The 17611-nt window shown below is 34.5% G+C and overlaps 1 long non-coding RNA gene across 1 annotated transcript; it reads right to left on the bottom strand.

The window, feature by feature from the left end:
- Positions 1–13942: 13942 nt before the first annotated feature.
- On the bottom strand, positions 13943–17124 carry LOC137074065 (uncharacterized). Its single transcript, XR_010904886.1, has 4 exons — positions 16749–17124; positions 16380–16478; positions 16063–16109; positions 13943–14025 (listed from the first exon to the last, which is right to left on the bottom strand). It is a non-coding gene; the product is annotated as an uncharacterized lncRNA (long non-coding RNA).
- Positions 17125–17611: the final 487 nt, after the last annotated feature.

The following is a 17611-nucleotide window of genomic DNA, read 5'->3' as shown; positions in this document are numbered from 1 at the left end:
TTTGGTAATGGAGTGGAGGACTGCGGCGACCAGTGGAAACCTACGAGCATTACAAACCCAAACACGTCTCACTTTCCGAACTAAAATGTAAAAGCTTAAATTATAACTGATTCAATTATATAGGATAACTAGGCTGAAGCAATATTTAGACTAGATGTACATGACATTTAGGCTACCTATTTTTTTATTAGCCTATTTATTTATTTAATATTGGGCTATATTAATTTGTTTTATAGTAATAGTTTTATAGAAATTAAAACGGTTAATCGTGTCTGCCCGATACCAGAAACAACCAGCAGGTTGAGCTAGATTACTGTAGATTGAGAAACATGGTGTTTAGTGGGGGTTTCCTGTCCATGAAAACTACTCTGGACTTGGGTTGTACTTGTGTCCACTAAAGGAGGGAGAGCATTTTCGCATTTGGCTCTTAAACTTTGGAACAGCCTTCCTGATCATAGCTGTCTTTAAATCTAGATTAAGTTAATCTCTTTAGCCAAGCATTCACATAATACACCTTAAAACCTTGTATTCCATATCTGATGAAATGCACATGATTATCTTTTGCTTGAAATGTTAAAGTTTATACATTGAAATCTCAATAGGTATAAACAAATAATAATAATAATTAGCCTACAGTTTATTTAATTATACTACTTTCTATTAAATTCTGTTGTATTTCCTGTTTCTACTGCTGCTTTGAAACAATCTGCATTGTAAAAATCACTAAATAAAGGTGATGTGACTTGACTTTTTATATCATTTAAAATGGGATTCAGCTGATGGGAACCCCTGTGCAATCTCTCATAACCTACATGATCATATTTACGATTTTAGAGTTTTTATTTAACTATAACTAAACGTCTTGCCAGAACTGAGTTAAATCCAAAACCTTCCTTTAGGAACATTCTCAATCACAAAGAAAAATACAATAATTAAAACATAAATAAAAAAGTTATCTTTTTGATATTCTAAAAGTGTAAAGTTTAGGGGTAAAGTTAGGGTTAGTCTTCAGACAGTTTAATTATAGCTATAAAACAATATAAATACATGGTATGGGACCACTAAAAAATAAATATATAGGTTTGTCTATCATAAGGAGAGCCAAATAATGGTAAATGTCTGCTCAAATATAGTGAAAATATGTTAAAAATAAATAAATATATAAATAATAATAATAATAATAATATAGAGATTTTGTTAAATATATAAAGTGTGTTACAAATAAAATGTATTATTATGAATTTTATTTGTAACGCACTTTATATTAAACAAAATCTGTATCTCTATTATTATTATTATTATTATTATTATTATTATTATTATTATTATTATTATTATTTATTTATTTAGTAACATATTTTCACTATATTTGAGCAGACATTTACCATTGTTTGGCTCTCATAATAATAGACAAACCTAACACACACATATTTATTTTGTTTATTAAACAGAGATCAGGAAGGCTGTTCCAGAATTTAGGAGCCAAATGGGAAATGGTAATGCTCTCCCTCCTTTAGTGGACAAAGATATCCTACTACCCAAATAAAAATTATTATGTGAGTCTTTCAAAAATTGAGTATAGCACTTCTAATTTCTTGACAAGGTTTTATATATAAAAATACATGGTATGGTATTACATGGTATATTTATGTGTGTGTGTGGGGGGGGGGGGGGGGGGGGGGGCTGGTAATCCCTACGTTATGGGGACAAAATGTCCCCACAAAGATGGCAATATCCGAAATCCTTGTCCTTGTGGGGACATTTTTAGGTCCCCATGAGGAAAACATCTCATAAATCACACAGAAGGAGTTTTTTTGAGAAAGTAAAAATGCAGAATATTTCCTGTGATGGGTTTAGGGGCAGGGGCAGTGTAAGGGGATAGGGTGTACAGTTTGTACAGTATGAAATCCATTACGCCTATGGAAAGTCCCCATTAAACATGGAAACACGTGTGTGTGTGTGTGTGTGTGTGTGTGTGTGTGTGTGTGTGTGTGTGTGTGTGTGTGTGTGTGTGTGTGTGTGTGTGTGTGTGTGTGTGTGTGTGTGTGTGTGTGTGTGTGTGTGTGTGTGTGTGTGTGTGTGTGTGTGTGTGTGTGTGTGCGTGTGTGTGTATGGGTCTCTATCTTTTTTGTCGTAGATATAATTCTCTTCATGACCTCATAAATAGACAAATCGTCTTTTCCATCTAAGTACCTGCAGTGTGAGTGCTTTAAAATACCCTGTTTATGAACACTTAAATTGATGCATTGCATCACATCTGTGGAGGCGTGTGTGATATGTGATTTGTTTTTGTCTGGGTAAGTGGATGATGATAAATTCTGTATCACTTAAATAAAACACATCTTCACACAAAATCTTTTTTTTTTTTATTAGGCTATGTAGCCTACAACAATGCTTTATAACACACACACACACGCGCGCGCACGCACGCACGCACACACACACACAGGAATACATTTGTTTTTGCTTGTTATTGCTGTTCAGTTCATTGCATTTTGATGTTCATGTATTTTTTTTACTCAATATGTAATATAACTGTATATTTTTGTTCTGTTACAGTTAGTAACTGAAGTGTAGAATAAAGTTGTAGAAATATAAGAAAATCAGATGTTTGAAATAAATGATGAACTCTAAAGACTTTTCTCTTGTTCAGGTTTGATAATGTAACATCGCTGGAAAAAAAGATTTTTCAGTACAAAAAATGCTAAACTTGTATTTTAATTGTTATAATTGTGATTTCATAACATTTAGATATTAATCCAACTGAAAAATACTCACATAGTGGAGCTCTATGGTAGAAGTCATTTTATTTTAATTTTAAAACTGTATTTTCCAAAAGATGAGCAAAAATCTTACACTAAACCATGTCAAATTATCCATGTTATCCCTGCGAATGAAAGTTAGAAATTTGGGTCTTTTATAAAGGGAATTTTACATAAAAAACTGATTTTGTGTGAAAATCCATTAATAATATTTTTTTTAATTTATTTATATATAAATGTAAAAATTATGATAAATACTCCCAAAACTGCACAGATGTTGAGTGAAAACATAAGTTCTAAAAAAAACTATTTTTTTGTTACACAATTACATTTTGTTGTCTGGGGTCTGTGGAGTTACTGTGGAGTGTGTGAGTGTAATTCAAACGAGGGCCAGTCAAACAAAGTGTAACCATACCTAACAAAAGCGCTGCTTTGCACTTTAGCTGCAATTCTGTAACACACTTGCTCCTTTCTGCAACACACTTGCTCACACTTTAACATAAGACACTTAGTTCAAAAATTAAATCTCAGGGTACCATTGGTAAAAAAAAAAAACACATTGGTTATCTGAAAAACGAAGACACACACCTGGAAACACCTACTTACAAAACTGAACACCAATCAGCCAACCTCAAATAGGCTAGCAATATGCCATTTTGAAAACTTTGCAAGCAGAATTTCAATTTGACATAGATGTAAAAGGTTTATTTCCCAGTGTTGTGTTTTATTTGCTTGTGTGTAGAGTTTTAACACAATGAGCCAAATTTAGCAAAACGTGTGTATAGCAACAGGCAAAAACTGTAACTATAGCATAAGCACACCTGTATGTACTACATAATAAGTATAAACAACTATCACTGAGCTGAAGAGAGCACAGCTATTACTTTTTAATATAGTAATATAGTTTTTATGATGTTCCTCAAACCAATCGTCAAACGAACCACAGGCTTCAGCACAATAACCCCAAAAATTCAGACATTCCAGAAACCCTTTAAAATGTCTAAATAATACAACTTAAAACATGAACATATCTCCTCCTATATTAATATTGAGCAAATCATGTGAAATCACTTCATTTTAACATTTACTTTCCTTTAACAGTCCGAAGCAAAGCATGCTGGGAACCAGAAGAACTCATTCTGTCAATGTGTCTATATATGTGCAAATACAAACCCGATTCCAAAAAAGTTGGGAGTGGGACACTGTACAAATTGTAAAAAGAAATGCAATAATTTACAAATCTCATAAACTTATATTTTATCAGAATATAGATAACATATCAAATGTTGAAAGTGAGACATTTTGAAATGTCATGCTAAATATTGGCCCATTTTAGATTTCATGAGAGCCACACATTCCAAAAAGTTGGGACAGGTAGCAATAAGTGGCCGTAAAAGTTAAATATACATATAAGGAACATCTGGAGGACCAATTCGCAACTTATTAGGTCAATTGGCAACATGATTGGGTATAAAAAGAGCCTCTCAGAGCGAAAGTGTCTCTCAGAGGTCAAGATGGGCAGAGGATCACCAATTCCCCCAATGCTGGGGCGAAAAATTGTGGAGCAATATCAAAAAGGAGTTTCTCATCTCAGAGAAAAATTGCAAAGAGTTTGAAGTTATCATCATCTACAGTGTATAATATCATCCAAAAATTAAGAGAATCTGGAACAATCTGTGCGTAAGGGTCAAGGCCGGAAAACCATACTGGATGCTGTGATCTTCGGCCCTTAGACGGCACTGCATCACGTACAGGAATGTTACTGTAATGGAAATCACAACATGGGCTCAGGAATACTAAAAGAAAACATTGTCGGTGAACACAATCCACTGTGCAATTCACCGTTGCCGGCTTAAACACTATAGGTCAAAAAAGAAGCCATCTAAACAGGTTCCAGAAGCGCAGGCGTTTTCTCTGGGCCAAGGCTCATTTAAAATGGACTGTGGCAAAGGGGAAAACTGTTCTGTGGTCAGACGAATCAACATTTGAATTTCTTTGAATTTTTTCAGAATTTCAAGCTTTTTGAAAAACTGGGACACCATAAGCACTGTTTTCCCATTTATGGAAATGTATAATGCAACAAATCACATTATATTTTGCAGTATATTTCCATTTATTTTTGTTCCGTAAGGGCACACACATTGTTTTCATGTTTTATGGAGACTTTCCATAGATGTAATGGTTTGTATATAAACTGTTACCCTAACCCTACAACCCTAAACCACATAACAGAAAACTTTCTGCATTTTTACATTTTAAAAAAATTCTTATTTTTTTTGGTCAAGTTTGCTTCATGGGGACCAACAACATTTTGACCTCATTATGTATAGGGTTTACCCAGACCACACACACATTGCTTTCACTGTTATGGGGCATGCAATGTTTAGAAGCTTGATACACCTGTTCTCCCCCAAACCTGCTGACATTATTAAATGTGAAACAAAAAAATATTATGTGAGTCTTTCAAAAATTTAGTACACACACACACACACACACACACACACACACACACACACACACACACACACACACACACACACACACACACACACACACACACACACACACACACACACACACACACACACACACACACACACACACACACACACACACATACGGAAAGGAGCAAGGAGGTGATGAAAAGAGTGGGGGTGAGAAAAATGGGAAAATGGGAAAATGGGAAGAAAACAGGGAAGACAGAATATCTATGGTATGTGTAGCAGCCCTATACAATAGAATCAAGGGTCACCAACATGCATGTGTGTATGAGATCTATAGGGCACTAATTACCACCATGATGGGTGTTATCTGCACTAGCACCAAGTGTGCTAATGTTCTGTTCCCTTAGCAACAAAGAAGTCCTAAAAATATTGTTGTTTTATCTATCTAATCTATATGGCCAGATGGTTAAGCTACGTTATGAAAACATGGGTGTGTGTGGGTATATAAGGTATCGGTGTGAAAGTATATGCTTGTTTGTGCTATGATTTATGGTTGCTTTTGTATGCTTCATGTGTTATTTCAAACCTTTATTCATCCTCTAATTTACATCCACAATCAAACCTTAACAACATACAAAATCGCAATGTATATGCCAACACTACACCCACCTATATGTGTTCTTTCTCTCAATCATTCTCTCCATACTGGTATGATTATGCAAATATTGACCGTGAATACTGTATAAAAGTGGTTTGGTTCCTTCATCATTATTCTGAGCTGCTCTCTGATTTTATTACACTAATAATGGAAGAATGATTGCTATAGGGGAAAACAAAGATTTGACATTTTACGCAGACACACACGCACGCACGCACACACACACACACACACACAAGTTTCAAGTTAATGATTGAAGGATGCAGAATTAATTTCATTAAGCATCTACCTCGAATGCATTTTGCATTAATTACTGTTTGGAGTGTGTGCATACTTGTACCTTTATGAGGACCAGTTTGAGTTTTAAACCAGTGGAGTGAGTACAAAGAGAATAAAATGAGGACATTTTGGCCTGTCCTCACTTTCTGAGAGACTGTTTGAGGGTCAAGACTTGGCTTTAAGGATCAGGTTATAATTAGGTTTTACGAGTTCACACGTACAAATAATCAGATATGCATATTTGGTGTGCTGTCCGAGGAGAGGGCTCTGAGCTCGATATTTTGGATAGATTATCTCCGTCGTATCTCTGGTTAGGTTCGTAACCAGGCGAGTGTAAGGAGACAGGGTGGTGGAAGGAGGCTGAAAACTGTCGAGGAACAGTTTTTGGGGGAAAAAACAGTTTTTTTTATTCGCTTTGGTACTATTTTCACAAGTAAGGTGTACATTTTCAAAACGCTTAGTACAAAAATCCAAACTGATCACACTTCTAACACAGCTATAGTCATTCTTTCAAAACCTGAGCTCATGCTTTCATTCAGTTGCACAGATTTTCAGCCCACATCATCACTGCTTCAAACACAAGATTATTGTAATAAGTAATGAGAACATTTGGTTTAATCACCGAAACACAACTGTATGATCTTCTTTCAATTTAGTACTTTTAACAATCAGTTTATCCAACATCAAACGATGCAAGATAAATGTTTCAAATCACCCTTGTTGCTGAATTAATTACAGCAGGCTACAGATGCCACATAAGTTAATAGGCCTATGCTTATATGACTTAACTTATGTTACTGAATGCATAATGTCTGTAATAGTATCTATTCAGTGTGTTATGAAAAGGTGTGATAAAGTTATGACCCAGTTTGCTGCCAATAGAGTAAATGTTCTCACTGTGCCATATGACTCAATCTATACTACAAATATGTAGCTGACCTTTATAAGGGTGAGTTACAGTAATGTGGCAGCCTCTACTATGGTAGTCTGGCATATATCACATGGCATATACTGTAATGTAAAATGCTCTATTTGATTACATCAGTCTTATCCATCCCTTACACTCTATTGTGCTCTATGCTCTATGCTCTATGCTCTATGCTCTCTCTCTCTCTCTCTCTCTCTCTCTCTCTCTCTCTCTCTCTCTCTCTCTCTCTCTCTCTCTCTCTCTCTCTCTCTCTCTCTCTCACACACACACACACACACACACACATGTCTGGTTCACTATCTTTCTGGGTATACATAGGCATAATTATTTTTATACTGTAAAAACTGTATATTCTCTCCCCTTACATTATATCTACTCATCACACAAAACTGTCTGCATTTTTACATTTTCCACAAAAAACACACACAAAAACATACACACACACACACACACACACACACACACACACACACACACACACACACACACACACACACACACACACACACACACACACACACACACACACACACACACACACACACATTCTGATTTATATTTATAAGCTTGTTTCCTCATGGGGAGCAAAAAATGTCCCCGCAAGAACAAGGATTTAGGATATTGCCATCTTTATAGGGACATTTTGTATAGGGACAAACTTTGAACATAGTGGTTATAATCTAAAATAAATAGCTTATAATGTAAAAAAAAAAATAATTATGGTCATCCATATCGAAAATGGATTATATACGTCTATAAAATCAATATCTAAAGAAATCTACCAAATGATTCATGGATTAACCATTAAAATCAGATTAATTAAATAACAGACAAATGTATTAAACTGAACGAAAAGAGATGCAAATCAAAAGTTTGATAGTAACAGATTTATGAAAGGTGGTTACTGTGAATGAAACATTTATGTAGATGAAACTCTTATTTTGTGTAGCCTAGTGAAAAGGATACTTTTTGGTTTTGTGTATTGTACTAACACAACTGAAAATATGCTGAAATGTTTGGAAAAAGTGAACTTTTGTAATAGTACTATGAGTTTTGAAAATGTACACCTTGTTTGTGTACATAAAATAGTACCAAAGCAAATAAAAAAATAAAATAAAAATGTATATTGTGTTGGTCCCTCTTTTGCTGCCAAAACAGCCTTGACCCATCGAGGCATGGACTCCATTAGACCCCTGAAGGTGTGCTGCTATATCTGGCACCAAGATGTTTGCAGCATATCATTTAAGTCCTGTAAGTTTTGCGGTGGGGCCTCCATGGATTGGACTTGTTTGTTCAGCACATCTCACAGATGCTCGATTGGACTGAGATCTGGGCAATTTGGAGGCAAAGTCAGCACCTCAGACTTGATGTTGTGGTTCTGAAACCATTCCTGAACCCTTTTTTCTTTGTGGCAGGCCACATCATCCTGCTGAAAGAGGCCACAACCAATACAATTTCCCTGAAAGGGTGTACATTGTCTGCAATAGATGCTGGGAATGTGTCAAAGTAACATCCACAGTAGAAGTTCCGTCCTGAACTTCACTGACTCTCTGTGGTCGTTAAAAATGATCCTGGCAAAATTTGCTCAGTGGCCCCTGTCCATCATGGCCTCCTAATAATCCCCATATCCTGATTGGCTTCATCACTCTGTCTCCTCTCCCCCAATCAGCTGGTGTGTGATGGGCGTTCTGGCGCAATATGGCTGCCGTCGCATCATCCAGGTGGATGCTGCACATTGGTGGTGGTTGAGGAGATTCCCCCTCCTATGTAAAGTGCTTTGAGTGCCTAGAAAAGTGCTATATAAATGTAACAAATTAAAAATGTAACAAATAAAGTTTCCCAGCAGAACATTGCCTAAAGCATCACACTACCTCCACATGCTTGCCTTCATTCCATAGTGCATCCTGGTGCCATGTGTTCCCCAAGTAATCGATCCACATGCACCATCTACGGGATGTAAAAGAAAACGTGATTCATCAGACCAGGCCACCTTCTTCCATTGCTCTGTGGACCAGTTCTGATGCTCACGTGCCCACTGTTGGCACTTTCGATAGTGGACAGAGGTCAGCATGGGCACCCTGACTGGTCTGCGGCTATGCAACCCCATACGCAACAAACTGCGATGCACTGTGTATTCTGACACCGTTCTATTAGAACAAGCATTAACTTCTTGAGCAATTTGAGCTACAGCATGAGTGTTTTTACAAAGATAGATGTATATGTGTGCCTGTGTGTGTCATATTATGTTGTTCAACAGCTGTTGTCACTTTTCTGTCTAATTGCATTGGCCTCTCGGGGTAAGCACACAGCATCACTGCTTGAGGTATCATGCATAAACAGACACAAACACTTGCAAAATCTTCAAATAGCAAATGGACTGATCACAAAATATTGTCACCCGACTCTTGATATTCTTTATATGTCATCAGACTCTCATATTATACACAACATAATCGATGTGGAAATCTTGTGTGACGACACACAATATATGTTCAAAACCCGAGTGACTTGAAAAAATGAAAAACCCACAATAAAAGTCTGGTCCAAAACAACATTGTACCCTATTGAATTGTATGTGCACTGTAAAAAATTATTTACAAAAAAAGTTACCTGGTTGCCTTAAAATTTTGAGTTCATTGAAATAAAAATTTTGAGTTAATACAAAGAATTTTTTTTGAGATTCGACAACCTTTATTAAAATATTATAAAAAGATTTTGTAAGCATATTGGGTAATTGTATGTGTTTTATTTCTGATGACGCAGTGAAGCATGCCAAATAGTGCTATTTTCATGATTTATCAAATTATTTATGTGGTTCATATTAAATCATATTTGGAGTTTCTATTTATTAAACCAATTTCCTTAATTTTATCAACTCAATTTTTTAATTTCAATAAACTCAAAATTTAAGGCAACCAGGTTACTTACTTTTTGAAGTTAAACCAACAAAAACAAAATTTTACAGTGTGCTGTATCACTTACTGACTGTGTAAAGTTCAGTTTACCACTATAAAAACAGAGCGATATAAAGCCTGAAAATGACTATAGAAATTTAAACAGCTTTACAGCTCAAATAATAAACAAGTTTTAACAGAAAAATTAGAGAGTTACAAAAGTGCTTGTCTAAAATTATGAGATTCACATTTCTGATTTCAAATTTTACCAAATTGTCCCCATGCATTGCAAGTTATTCACTGTAACCCTACAAAAAGAGGAAAAAACTCAGTTATCTTTGTGGTTATCGACATTTTACCACAAATGCTGTCGACTGAGCGTACTAAATGTTCTAAATCCTTCCAAATTTGTCTCCACTTCTGTAAAAGCCAAAATTGGCCATTTAAAATGTCGTGTTCACTTATTTTTGGTCATGTGGTGCATATAAATGTACACAATTTATATGAAATTTGTTCAATAAATGTAAGGACTTTTATTTTTATTTTTGCAAACCTTCCAAAACTCCCCCTTTGAAGTATATGAATCATATCGTGTTTGATCCTCAAGAGCAGCTGAGCTGGTTGTATATGAAAATAATGAGCTGGGTCTGTAATTTGGGCACCACTTCAAAGACGTGTAGAAAAACTGTCTCCTCATTTGTGTCTTCCTCAGAGAACCTTATTAAACATGCAACATGCTCACTACTTTCTGCTGTGCTGCTCCAGACTTTTTATTGTAAATTACCTTTGGCATCTTCTGAAAACAATATCTGTTTATAGCCCCATGTCCAGTCATAGGGCCAAATGAGTGTAGGTGTATTCCATAGATTCAAAAAGAATTAGCAAAAGCTATTAAACAGTGTTCTACAAAAGCAGTATAAAGTACATTAGCTGAAGCTTTTTACAAAATATCTGCTAAAGCTTAAATAACTAGAAGTGCATACTTTGCACGGTCACAGCCCAAACATGCAAGTCCACATTTTTATGTAGAGAGACAGTATAGCTGTTGCTGGTCTTGTTTTTAAACTTGATATATTCTTCAACCATATAAGTCCATATTTGTGCAGTAGCATGAAACATTTCAATCCCCAAATTTTTCTTAATATTAAGATTGTGCCAGAAACAACACACTTCATCATACATCCTGACATGCACGGTCCCTCCACAAACAATTCACACAGACGCCATCTAGATGAGACATTAATCTAGAAAACACTGTTCATAGCAAGAGAAAAACAAATCAGATTCTCACAAATTTAGTCATTATTTCAAGACATTAACAACTCTAACATAAAGTCATTACACGCATATTTTATCATGCAATGTCTGTCCCTATGCTGCATGTCTCACTAAGTTAATATCTCTCTCAGTAATTGTCAAGTATTATAGTTGTCATCAGTATATTTCCATGTCAATTGTACATAAATGTACAAGTAGGATATTTGAAGGCTAAGGGTATAGCTTATCCTTACAAAAATAAATGTATTCAAGTGTGCTATTTTTATCCATCTGGAAAAAATATATTTCCCTATAGCCTATACAAATTATAAATATATTAAATTATTTAATGGTATAAAATATACTGAATAATATATTATGTTATATTATGTCTTGTGTTTTTGAGCACCTGCCTCTTTGCCCCTTGATGCCAAAAGTGCCCTTTTTGTCAAGGCAAAAAATATATACATATTTTTTTATATATAATTAAAGGCCCTTTTGCGAACGCCTGCCCAATCTAACTATTAGTAAAAATTAAACAAATTAAACAATACAATGATTCACATGATGATGACCTTTCACCCGACGACCTCATGTCTCACGCCGCTCGCGCGCGCCAGTGGAGAGTGGACTGAGAAGCGGATTCTTAAATACCTCGGTAAGTATTTAAGTTTTCAACGAAGTGTGTGTTAAGTTTGTTGTTATTTGTTATCATTTTACAAGAACGACGTGGAGAGAGCATAGAGCTGTTGTTTATACTGCTGTTTCCTGTATGTGTAGCTTGTAGAAGTAACGTTAACGTTAGTTTGCTGTTTGAGGGAGAAAAGTTTCCCGGGCGTAGTTACACAGTCTTGTCTTTGTTATTTTACTAAAAACTATTTATACTTTAAACTATTATTTTTATTCCAGTATTTATTTAAAAAACACTGGCAAAGGCTTATACTGAATTTTCGTTATTTAGAACAGGTTTCAATCATGTTCATGTCAATGTTCATCACAGAGAAAAGTGTAGCTTTAATGATAATTAAAATGTATTAAAAAAAATTGTGCAGTTCAGAAAGGTGTTACTATTACGTTTTCTGTCTAAAAGGCCACCGGTAAATATAACATTTATTATAATGGGTTTATATAAAGATTGTTTTAAGTTCACTTAAATAAAGTCTTAAATTAAATTTAAAGCCTAATAAATATTGAAATTGGTAGCTTTCATTTATACTATAATGCAATGTCATAATGTTTCATAGAGACATTAGTATCAGTGATACTGACCTTCATTCATAAAAATATGCCAATACAACACATATTTACAATATGTTGTCTTTAAATTGTTTCTACATTAATTTGGAGTGTAACTGAAATTATTACCATATCAAAATAAAAACGCCCATGTTTTTAAATCGTGATTTATCTTCATTAATTACAGAAAAAATTTGATTAATTTTTTTTAATCGATTTCCAGCACTAATTTTAATATATAAAAAAATATGTTTTTCTGTAACAGTGGTGTTTACAACAGCAAAATCACTGTAGCCTGTAAACTCAATAATATATCTCTGGAAAAATACATTAATTTTTATTATTTAAAATATTGATGTCAATATAAAATGAACCTGACCTAACATCAAAGTGCAGAGATATGGCCCTAGTAGATTTCAGGAAAAGGTATGAAAATACCCAGGTTATGAATATGAAGTTGAGTTTTTATGCATGTTTATGACAACTGTCATTAAGTGTCATTCGCTCAATTATGTCATTTTCAATGCAAAGATAACATTATGTGAGATGTCTTTATGACAACTTTAAATTTTAAAGTTTGTCACTATCACTAACAAAGACCTTGTTGAATCAATGCCACGTAGAATTAAGGCAGTTCTGAAGGCGAAAGGGGGTCAAACACAGTATTAGTATGTTCCTAATAATCCTTTAGGTGAGTGTATATTGAATAATACTTAAGGAATTGCAGCTTTTCAAATATAAAATATGTGACTATATATTTACTTATATATCATACACTGTAAAACCCAACAAGTTACGGTAACTCAAACCATTTGAGGAAACCGATTGCTTCAAACCAATTAAGTTTTAAAACCATTAAGTATGAGTACTGAAAACTCATATACATTGAGTTAAATTAACTCATATTTTAGTGTTGTTTAAGTGTTAAAACTTATATTTTAGTGTTGTGTTGATCAATTATTAAGAGTAAACTGAACTTAAAGATTTTAAGTTAATTTTATTAATTCAGTTTGAATTCAGGTAACAAATCTAACTAAGTCTTAACAACTACATGGCTACTTAAATGGTTTTAGGAAACAGATTGCGGCAAATGGTTTAAGTTCATCAAACTCAAAGTGATTAAGTTACATAAGACTAAGCACAAGCTAACATTGGTACAAAATGAAGACAGAACAGGAGGGTATTTTTAAGTAATTTATTGAAATCTAACATTTACATCATAAATACAGTATGCCATATGTTCACAAATATAACTAGACAAAAAATATTAGACTTTTTCACCAAATAAAACAGCACAAACATGTTTTAAAAAGTCATAACATTTAAATAACAAAACATATAAAATAAAAAAAAATTATGTAAAAAGGTACGTTTCCTCAAAAAGCAAAAGCACTGTATGATCTTTAATGTACTCTAAGTGTATTGCACTGACCGAAGACTTGGCAGACATCACCTCATCTTTAAAGACAATCAAAGCATCCAGTGGGTTTAAAGGTAACGTTCCCTCTTCCTCCTCGACAGTAAGGATGGTGACTGTTGGCTTCTGCACCTGGTCAAGCTCCTTTTTCTATATGCATTGGAAAAAAAGTTTGTATGTCACCACATATAAAAATAACCCTTGTCAGGGCAGACACCATATTTAAATTTTCATAAATAAAAAAAACGTTATAAGGAACGGATTATTGTTGATTTAATTGGGCGTGTGCTTATTTAAAACCCTCTAGTTCAATTTTGTAAAGAAGTTAAGTTGTTTGTCAGCAAGGTTTAATTGGGGGGAAAACATTTTCAGGGGTGTATCAGCCGAATGTTCTAGACCTTGAATTGAATGACGAATTGAATTGAATTGAATTCAAGCGATAATGCACACATTGCAAAACATTTGTTTTTCATGTCAGTATGTCATAAATAGAAAGAGGCAACAGTTTACTGTCAAAGATTTGTCGCTCACATCACGCCGCATCCAGTGTAGACAACATAACGGACTATAAGGGGCTCTTTTGTCCTGTCGCGCTGCTCACATCCGGTGTAGACAAGGTGAAACAAGACAGATTTGATTAACAAATTTTAAATGGATAATGGCAAGACATCCTTGGTGTAAATTACGTTCTTCTTTCAGATTAATATAATCAGAGCGGTATTAATAAATGTCCTGGTTAATCCAAGCATTATAATGGCAGTAAATGGCTGTCCAAAATTTGAAGCCAAAAAAGTGCATCTATTCATTATAAAAGTAATCCACATGACTCTGGAGGGTTAATAAAGTACTTCCGAAGTGAATCGATGGGTTTATATAAGAAAAATATCCATATTTAACTCGTTATAAAATAAGAAAATAACTAGTTTCCGGCGCAACGATGACGTCGGATATAGCGTAAAAAAGCATAACAGCCACGGCGTTGACGGCGGACGCAGCGTAAAAAACATAAATGATGTGACGATGATGTCGGGCGTTGCACAAGCGTTTTGAATCACGAGAGGATATTTTTCTTACACAAACCCATCGATTTAATTCAGAAGGCCTTTATTATTCCCCTGGAGCCGTGTGGAGCACTTTTAAAATGGATGGATGCACTTTTTTGGGCTACAAATTTTGGGCTGCCATTCACTGCCATTATAAAGCTTGGACGAGCCAGGACACGTATTAATATAACTCTGATTGTATTCGTCTGAAAGAAGAATGTCATTTACACCAAGGAGGACTTGAGGGGGGGAGTAAATCAGGGTGAACGATTCCTTTAAGCTTGAGCTGAGATTGGTTTATTATGTGTCAAATAAGCTTTTGCTGTGCTCAATGTATATGCTAATGAAAGCCTAAATTAAACGTTTTGAAGACTAGATTTTCAATGGACAGATTAATAAAATTCTTATGTTTTTGGAACAATATGAGGGTTGGTAATTTATGAATCATGACTGAATTTGTATTGGCAAGTGGACTATACATTTAAGACAACTTGAATGATCAACTATCAGTCACTGTAACCACACCATGCATTTATGCTGGTGGCAGCTGAAAGGTTAACATGTTGCTAAATAAATGTAATGTAGTTTTGACATGTGTCCTACCTTGTGTCTTGAAAACATCTCCTGACTCTTCCTTTTAAATAGTAACAGACCTGCCAGGATCGTAGTTTTTTTTATGATTCATGACAAGACTTCTTTCAACCACTGCAAATCTAGCATTGCCAATTACCTTACACCTTTACAAACCCAAGGCAACTTCAGGATAACTGCCAGTGAAAATATAACACACGAAATGTTTCTGTTTATATTAGGAAAGCCGACTATAACAACAACTTTCAAGACTTGACCAGTATTCTCCTGAAGCAATACAACATGACTTTGAATGATAGACAGACTGGACTTTGGACTTTAAGCCTTTTAAAAAAATCATATTGCTTCAGAAGACTTACAAGTTGTGCTAAAAGACATTTATGGTCATAATTACGTTTGCAAAAATAGCAATTCATTCAAAAATTAAAATTGAAGAACAAACTTATATTTGTATGAACATTATGTAACTGTTCATAACGTTATCATTTGCATTTTGCACAGTAACGTTACAAAATCCCATTGATTTGTTCAATGTTAATTCTAACTTACTTACTCATAGAATTGTAGCCACGTTGCTGCCATTGCACCTTCGTCTTTGCTCTGAAAAGATTTAAAAGCATGGCAACAATGTGTTAGTGTGAGTTTCAAATGAGAAAACGTCATGAGAAACAAATAACAGTTTAAAATTTTATCTAACGTTAGCAAAACAGGATCTAAAATGCTCCTCAAGTCACTTTGTTCACCCCGGAGCTTCAGCTGCTTTAGTCAAATTAACTAGCATCACATATGATAGAGGAAACTCGAATTCGATTAACAATACATTTAAAACGGTTGTAATATAAGGAATGCGTGAGTTTGCATTAACGTTACCTTTTGCTTTAACGTAAGTTAGTTAACGTCACTGTGGCACGAGACGAGAGACATGGAAAGATGGCCAACCATCTCAAAAGCCAGCGTTTATCTGTCCGACTGTGAGAAAGCACAAACATATATTTTTTAATTCCCCGCTGACAAACTGCAGTGTAAAACAGCATAATTAACTCCAAACGTGTACATTACCGTTGATAACACTGGTGCAATAGCGCATTTGCTCCTAATGTTAGATTGTTTGCTGGCTAACTTTACACACAACATTACTGAGCTGGTTAATCTTCGGATAAACATAAAAGAGGTACGAAAATAACACTGAAAACGTTCAAACATGAGCGAAATATGAATAAATAAGTTTGAAACGCTTACCTTTTGTTTTTCTTGACTGTAGCGCGAGCCGTCCTGCTGTGACTGGACTGAAGGAGGGAAAATGGTGCGGTTTTTGTTACCTCGGAAACTCACTGGGATGATACTTTGACATGACTAAATGTAATGACTTTAAAAGAGCTTAATGTAAGACTGTAGGCTTAATATGAGGTAGATTAATGTATATACTATTGTTTATTTATTTATTTTATCAGCTTTTAGTTATTTAATTGGCCATAGATGTAAAATACTAGATTAAATAAATATCTGTAACTTAAACCATTAGAGTTAAAAAGTTTTAGTAACTTATTTAGATTGAGGTTTGCTTACAATAATACATTTTTGAGTTAACATCACACATATTTGTTAAGTTGAATTAACTTTTTTGGTAACATTAAGTAAAATGAACTTATTTCATTTAGTGAATTTCACTGTTAGGTTTTACAGTGTAATATAGGTCTATGTGATAATTATGCGCTTCATAATATTGATGTAAACGTGATAAGATATGGTAATACATGTGTAATTCATGTATCATGCAGTATAAACACAAATATAGAGACATATATAATGTAATATATTTACTTGCATTATTAATGTTTCATATTTTCAAGCTAGTTGACAAAAGCACAAGTACACCTGCTTGTACTAAAGCAATTAGTAAAGGGACTATAACTGTGCTAAAGAGAGCACAGCTGTTACTTTTTTAATAAAGTAATTATAGTCTTAATGGTGTTCAGCCAATCGTCAGCCTAACCACAGGCTCTACTCAGAAAAATGCTAACCTCAAAAACTAACACATGCCAGAAACCATTTAAAATTCCAAACAGTAGAACATTAAACAATAACAAATCTCCCCATATAAT

Source organism: Pseudorasbora parva, chromosome 4 (assembly GCF_024679245.1).
Source record: "Pseudorasbora parva isolate DD20220531a chromosome 4, ASM2467924v1, whole genome shotgun sequence".
In the NCBI taxonomy this organism is placed as follows: domain Eukaryota; kingdom Metazoa; phylum Chordata; class Actinopteri; order Cypriniformes; family Gobionidae; genus Pseudorasbora; species Pseudorasbora parva.
Note: the sequence above shows the minus strand (reverse complement) of the source record. Positions and strands in the feature narration are given on the sequence as shown.